The sequence below is a fragment of the Tupaia chinensis genome, unplaced genomic scaffold, assembly GCF_000334495.1.
Source record: "Tupaia chinensis unplaced genomic scaffold, TupChi_1.0 Scaffold144241_1, whole genome shotgun sequence".
In the NCBI taxonomy this organism is placed as follows: Eukaryota; Metazoa; Chordata; class Mammalia; order Scandentia; family Tupaiidae; genus Tupaia; species Tupaia belangeri.
This window is the reverse complement of record NW_006204099.1, coordinates 37,182-44,517: the sequence shown is the minus strand read 5'-3', so window position 1 is coordinate 44,517 and position 7,336 is coordinate 37,182. Positions and strand designations below refer to the sequence as shown.

Here is a 7,336-nt window from a genome sequence, read left to right as displayed (position 1 = left end):
GAGGGAGTAACCTACTTAAGTTCCCTGTACATTCTGGTAATCATTCCATTGTCTGAGGCATAGTTTGCAAATATATTCTCCCATTCCAAGGGCTGCCTATTCACTCTAATTATTGTGTTTTTTTTTGCTGAGCAGAAGCTTTTTAACCTGATGTAATCCCATTTGTCTAACTTTAGGGTGATTGTCTTCACTTTAGGGGTCTTATTTAAGAAGTTTTTACTGTTCTGGAGTCTCCAAGAGTTCCCCCTGCATTATCTACCAGTAGTTTTATGGGTAAGGCCTTAGGGTTAGATCATTTATCCCTTTGAGGTGATTTTTGTTAATGGTGAGTGAAAGAGGTCCAGTTTCGTCTTTGTGTATGTGGATATCCAGTTTTTCCAGCACGATTTGCTGAAGAGATGTTCTTTTTCCCCACTGGGTTCCCTCATGCCATTTGTGAAAAATCAATGGATGGTATGTATTGAGGTTTGTTTCTGGGGTCACCACCTTAGTTTTCTTAGAATGGGTTGGGAATATTCTTGGGACCTCTCATGTGGCCTCACCCTCCAAAGTAGCAATATGTCAACAGCATGAGTTTCTCCACTTGACCTAGGTGCTTTTCTATCTGCTTCCTTGTCAGTTTTAACTATGTGTCTCATGTTTCCGTGTATGTATGTATATTATTCTGAATAAAAGAGAATGCTCCCAAACAATATTATAAGTGATTATTGGTCTTCACAATTCTACTCCATCTCATTGATTTATTTTTTATCTTGTTTCCTTTGCACCAAGAGCTCAGGGCACTTAATGCTACATCTCCTCTTGCTGTAGTATGGCCTTTGCACATCATGTAAAATCAAGTTATTTGCTTTTTTGCTGTTGATTTCTTTGAATTTCTTCTATATTCTGGTTATGAATCCCTTGTCAAATATAAACAATGCATCTCCCTTTCCAGGAGTTGTCTCTACTCTCATTTGTTTTCTTTGCTGTAAAGACTGGTTTTGTTATGAATCCCTTGTCAAATATAAACAATGTGTCTCCCTTTGCAGGAGTTGTCTCTTTACTCTGTCATTTGTTTTCTTTGCTGTGCAGACTGGTCTCAGTTTGGTATTATCCCATTTGTCTTTTTGGCTTTGCTTTTGTTTTCTAAGCTTTATTCAAGGCATCTTCATTAATACCAAAATCTTGTAAAGTTTCCACTATATTGTGTTGTAGTAGCTTTATATTTTTGTATTTTATGTTTAAGACTTTAATTTATTTAGTGTTAAGTTTTGTATATGGTAAATGAAATGGGTCTAGCTTCATTATTCTGAAAATGGATATCCAGTTTTTCCATTTGTTAAAGAAACTGAACATTCTGACATATTTGTCTGGAATCAGATGGCAGTACATATTTACTCTTATTTCTCAGTTTTGTTTTGTTCCTTTGCCCCCCTTTTTTCCCAGTACCATGTTATTTTTGTTTCTATTAATTTATAGTATATTTTAAAATATGGTATTATGTTACCCCAAGCTTCATTTGCATGTGTGTGTATGTTCATTACTTTGGGATCTTTTGTAATTCCATACAACTTTCATAATAGTTTTTTTTTTTTTTCTTTTCTATTTCTGTGAAGAAAATTACTGGTAGTTTGAAGGTATTACAGAAAAAAAAAAACTAGATATCACAGTGCATATGCACATCATGGTTGGTTGTACAGACATTTTAGCAGTGATTCTTCTAGTCAATGAACGTAAGATGTCTTTCCATTGGGACCAGCAGTTAGCGTAATGGCTATGTTGCTGGACTCCCACGTAGTCGACCACAGTTCGTGTCTGGGACCTGGTGGCTTAAAACTCACGTCGGGCACGTGTGTGTGCGTGCCCAAGATCCCGAGAGGAGAATGGAGGAGAAGGGATTGCGGCTTGGCCCTCCTCCCTCCCTGGGGGGTGATTTCTCGCTTTCTGACTCTCTGTCTTTCTCTGTCTCTCTGGTGAGTGCATGCGTCCTATAGCAAAAACCTCTCCAAAAAAAAAAAAGATGTCTTTCCATTATTTGATGTATGTCTTCTTCAGTTTCTTTCATGAATGACTGTAAAATTTTTATTGTTGTGCTTTCACTTCCTTGAATAAATTTACTTTCAGTACTTAATTTTCTTCGTTTCTAAATAGCACTTTTATGCAAGAATAGTGAAATAGCTGAAAAAGAAATTTTAAAAGTAATTCTATTGAGAGGCTAGGTGGCAGCACAGTGGTGAAACAACTGTATCCACGTGGGTAATGTCCTTAATTCATGTCCTGGGACTTCACTGTGTGTCCATATCATTCAACCTGGCTGAGACTGAGGGTAGAGAGTGGCATGAGGACACTGTCAGGGATGTCATTCTTTCTCTCTCATAGAACGCTGGCCCGGAAGCTCATATTTTCTCTTCCCTCTCTTTCAGGTGAACTCCAGGCCGCCCTCAGTAAGTCCTGCGTCCCCCCCCGCCCTCCCCGTGTCCCCTTCTCAGCAGACGTTCTGATCTCAGCTCACCTTGTCCTGTGTGTTCCTTTCAGGGGAGAGGAAAGCAGCTTACCTGGCTGGTGAGTGACCCTCCAGGTGTCCTCGTTTCTCATCCACCTGTGCCCAGTGTCTCCTGTCCTTGTTTCTGTCTGGGCTCAGCCGTGTGGTCTCTGTCCCTCCACCCTGGGAGCAGAAGTGGAAGCTGGTGGGGGTGAGACCCTGCTCCATGGCTCTCCAAATCTGCGCTGCTCCTGCTTGGGGACCTGGGGGTGATGGTGACCCCTGATCTACTGTACACCTGGGTCTCCTCATCTGCACCTGATCTATTCACATATTGGCAGTTTTCTAGCCTTTAGTGCGTCCAACTTCTGGTCTGCACCTGGAAACTGAAAGCCAGATACTCTGATGATATTTCCTTAAATGAGCTATATAAGTAAATAGGGTCATCCAGTTCAGGAGTGTGACCTCTCACCTCCTCTCCCCAGAACGCCATCCTCTTCCAGCTCCTGAAAGTGCTAATTAAAACATGACCGGGCAAGGACTGGGTGCTGGCTGGGGTGGAGTGTGAGGGGCCAAGCTGACCACTCACTGGAATAGTGATGCTCCTCTCTAGGACAGCTGTGAGAGAGCGGCCACTTTACCTCAGAGCTTGCTCTATATTTCTGTCCTTAAATCATTTCTCTTTTTATTTTCCAAATAGATGTTTGCCAGAAAAAGACTGGTTGTAATAATGCTTTCTTCTGTTTATGAAGAACTTGTGAGAGTGTGGGGAATATAATTTATGTTTTATCGCCTTAACTATTTTCACACACAGTTTAATTTTGGAATCTTGGAAGCTGAATTAAATGTAGATAGAACAGAATTGTTCAGGTTTTTGAGGCCCAGAGCAGCCAAATGACTTGCCTAGAGTCACACAGCAGCAGCAGGACAGGGTGGAGCTGTCTGTGGTGTGGGTGTCCTGAGCTGTGTCCAGGGAGGTTCCTACCACCCCTCCCTCCCTGCACATTGCAGGGGCCCCTCCTCTCCATTCTCTCTCCTCAGACAGATGGTCTTAGCTTTAAACAACGGGGAGCGAGGGCCAGTACATTCACTCTGTGGGGCTTGTCCTGGCCGAGGTCTCACCAGCTGTGTTCCCTTTCAGCCTGGAGGAAGGCCCAGCTGTACCCCCGGGGGTAAGTGACTGAGGTCTTCTCTACCCTTCCCTACCCACCGTGGCCCTGCCTCTTCTCTCTCAGGGTCTCTGCACTAGGATGGCTCTGATTCTTGCACAGGGAAAGTGAGAAATCATTTGCACACTTGACCATGTGAGACTCATCTGCCTTAATCACCACACAATCAGCTGGCCCAATTTATTTATTTATCTATTTATTTGTAGAGGTGTTTGCCATAGGATGTGCACACTCACCAGAGAGAAAGACAGAGACAGTGAGAGGGAAAGTGAGAGATAAGTCGCAGACAGAGACAGTGAGAGGGAAAGGGAGAGAGAAGTCACTGGGAGGATGGCCTTGCCCGAATCTCTTCTCCATTCCCCTCCTAGGATTTTGGGCACACAAGCACAAGCACCCAGCATGATTTACAAGCCACCAGGTTCGGGACTCAGACTGTGGCTGGCAGTGTGGGAGTCCACTGCCATGACCACTGTGCGCCCTCCTTGCCCCTGGCCTAATTTCCAGCTGTTTTGAAGTTGACATCTAAATTGAATCTGCCTCTGATAATGAGGCCACCTCAATGCCGTCAGAGCAGGAGTAAGCAGTGAGGTCCTCAGCTAATGAAGGGTTATGAGAGGACTCTAATACTGGGTGAGCAGGAGCTTTGCCGCCTGAGCCTGTGTAATGTGCCTTTCCTCTGCTCTGGGTCCTTCTGTTCACAATCTGAGCTATAGAACATAAGAGACAGGAAGTAGTGAGCCACAGAGAGAAGGAAGTCTGGGGAGAAGATGCATAAAGAAGTCTTATTAATTCTTCTGTGAACACGTTCATTTAAAAAATGGGAATCAGGGACCAGCAGTTAGTGTAATGACTATGTCACTGGACTCCCATGTAATCGACCACAGTTCGAGTCCTGGACCCGGTGGATTAAACACACGCTGGGCGTGTGTGCGTGCGTGCCCAAGATCCCGAGAGGAGAATGGAGAAGGAATCGCAGCATGGGCATTCCCCCTGGGGGGTGATTTCTCACTTTCTGTCTCTCTGTCTTTCTGGCGAGTGCACGCGCCCTATAGCAAAAACCTCTTTAAAAAGGGGGGGGATCAGTTAGCCTTATTTTATCAACTCTCCCTTCTCTGCTGAATTAAAGGATTTTTTTTTTTTAATTGCCAGAGGGTGTGTGTGCTTGCCAGAGAGAGACAGAGAAAGGGGAAGAGGGCCTTGGGATAACAGGGGAGAGGGTTCCCTGTGCTTTCCTCTCCATCACTTTAGGTCCTCCCCTTCCGTCTTCAAAACCAGCAGCACAGCTCATCTCTGCCCCTGCTTCCCTGATCACGGCTACTCTCTGACCTCAGTTAAGAAAGATCTCTCCTTTCAAAGGCTTGTGTGACCAACTGGGTCCATCTGGGTAGTCCAGGACAATCCCTCATCTTAAAGTCCTTTATATTAATCTCATTTGTAAAGTCCTTCTTGCCATGTGTGTAACATATTCACACATTCTGGGGCTTAGAACTCGGACGTCTTTCTCGCAGGTTTATCCTGGAGCTTTCAATCTCTGAGCAGTTCTTGGGGAGGCAGATGATGAGGTGCAATGCTTTTCAGTTCTCCCATAGCGATAGGGATGTTTTTGCTCCTAACAAGTCCACGAAAAGGGGAAATAAATCCACTAGTGTCTGCCTTCTCATTGAATGTATGTTACCTGCTTTGAACTTTCCTTTCTCCCATTCCAAGACCTCTCCGTTGCCTGTTAACTGGACAGGATTTCTCTGATTCTGTATCCTGAGTCCTTGTCACTCAGGGCTTACTGTCTTCCAAGTTCAGCCTAGCTAAATGAAATTCTCTCTCTACTCATGTTTTTCAGCAATCTGTAAGTTCAGTTATTTGTAATAAAATGGATGCTGGAAATTTTAATCTCTCCAATTATTTCTCAACAAACCAAGATTTCAGAATGACTGTGGGAACTTGAAAAAGAATAATTTGAATAACTTGACAGTGAAATCTGGGTAATGACTTTTCCACTGAGGTCAGTACCCAGCCTCTCAGTCCCTGGATGTTAAGCTTTATGGTTTAGTCTTCATGGAAAGGCTACAGCATGGTGCGTGTGTGTGTGTGTGTGTGTGTGTGTGTGTATTTGTGTGTGCATATGATAAACACATTAGCTGAGTGTGCTCAAAACATGTCCCCCTATAACTCCTATAAATCTTGCCTTGAGGCACTGGAGGGGCCAGAAAGTCGTGTAGTGATTAAGGTACTGGATTCCCACATAGCTGACTGCAGTTTGAGTCCTGGACCTGGTGGATGAATATCATGACTATCATGCTTGGAGTGGGGGGTGTGTGTGTGTGCATCCCCCAAATTACCAAGAGGAGAATGGAAGAGAAAGGACTGTAATATGATTACTCCCTTGGGAGGATGATTTCTCACTTTTGCTCTCTCTGTCTCTCTGAGCAAGTGTATGTGCGCCCTATGGATGATGTGTGCACGCACGCACACACACACACACACACACACACACAATGGAGAGGTTTCTAGGATGGAAGAAAGGTAAGTTCAAAGTAGGAAATACACACATTCAGAGAGAAGGCAGGCACCAGTGGCTTCTTTTCCCTTTCCATGGCCTGATGGGAGCAAAAACATTCCCATAAATATGGGAGAACCCCAAAATATTATACCTAGTCCTCTGCCTTCCCAAGGAGTAGCCCAAAGAGACTGAAAGTTTCCAGGATGACTTTGTTTTAGAAGTCTAGGTACTGATGCTGTTTAGTCCCTGCAAATCCCTGATATAAAATGTGTGGTTTTGGGGCAAGTGGTTAGTGGTGAAAACACTGAATTCCCACATAGCCAACCATGGCTTGATTCCTGGACCTGGTGGCTTACTTTCTTACTTTTTCACTTTCTCTCTCTCTCTCTGGTGGGCACATGTGCCCTATAGTAAATTTTAAAATAATAATAAGTAAAATGTAATTTTTAAAATGTGGTTCTTTTGTAGATTGGGGGAAGGAGCAGTTCCAGGCCTGTGAATAACTTTATGTCCTTTCTGGGTCTCCCCCTTCTGCCCTCATGGTTCCTGGCTTCTCCTTTGGTTCTCTGTGGTGATATAGAAGCTGGAACCATCAAAGTTGGCAGGGTGGATGTTGAGAATGACAGTCACAGTGCTGGGGTTGGTGGATAGGGCTAATGTCAGATGGTAAATAGGTGTCCTTCAGCTCCCGTGCTGTACTCAGGGCTCTGTGATGTACTTAAGCCATAAATCAGTCTTTAGGTTCCTTCTCCTGTTCAGAGTGCTGTGGGTTCGAATCCCATGAACCACCAGGCTCTTTTCCAGCGGCTTAGCCCTCCCCTGTGTAGCTAACGTCTCTGAGAGAAGGGGTGGCTCTGTGCCCTTGCTGTAGGGTGAGGGAGGGTCTTGCATGGTTGGTCACTCTCTCTGCAGGGGCTGTCACTCTGGATCCACCTTCTGCCCATCCCAACCTTGCTATCACTCATGAAAGGACAAGTGTGACCTGGAAGGACATCTGTGAGGGCTCAGGTGGTGTCTCCAGAGTGCTAGGCCTCGAGAGCATCGTGTCCAGGCACTGGGTGGTTCTGGGTGGTGGGGAGGGTTGACGTTGGATATTGTGCCTGCACTGAACAAGTATCCTGTCTGTCTCTTAGGCAGCTTCCCCACAGGGTGGGGGTTTTCGTGGACTACAGCGAGGGGGACATCTCCTTCTGCAACATGACTGACAGG

The 7,336-nt window shown here is 44.9% G+C and overlaps 1 long non-coding RNA gene across 1 annotated transcript; it reads left to right on the top strand.

Moving 5' to 3' along the window:
• The first annotated feature begins 2,399 nt into the window (after positions 1-2,399).
• Positions 2,400-3,626, top strand: LOC106733614 (uncharacterized). Its single transcript, XR_001369592.1, has 3 exons — positions 2,400-2,423; positions 2,515-2,541; positions 3,603-3,626. It is a non-coding gene; the product is annotated as an uncharacterized LOC106733614 (long non-coding RNA).
• The last annotated feature ends 3,710 nt before the right edge of the window (positions 3,627-7,336 follow it).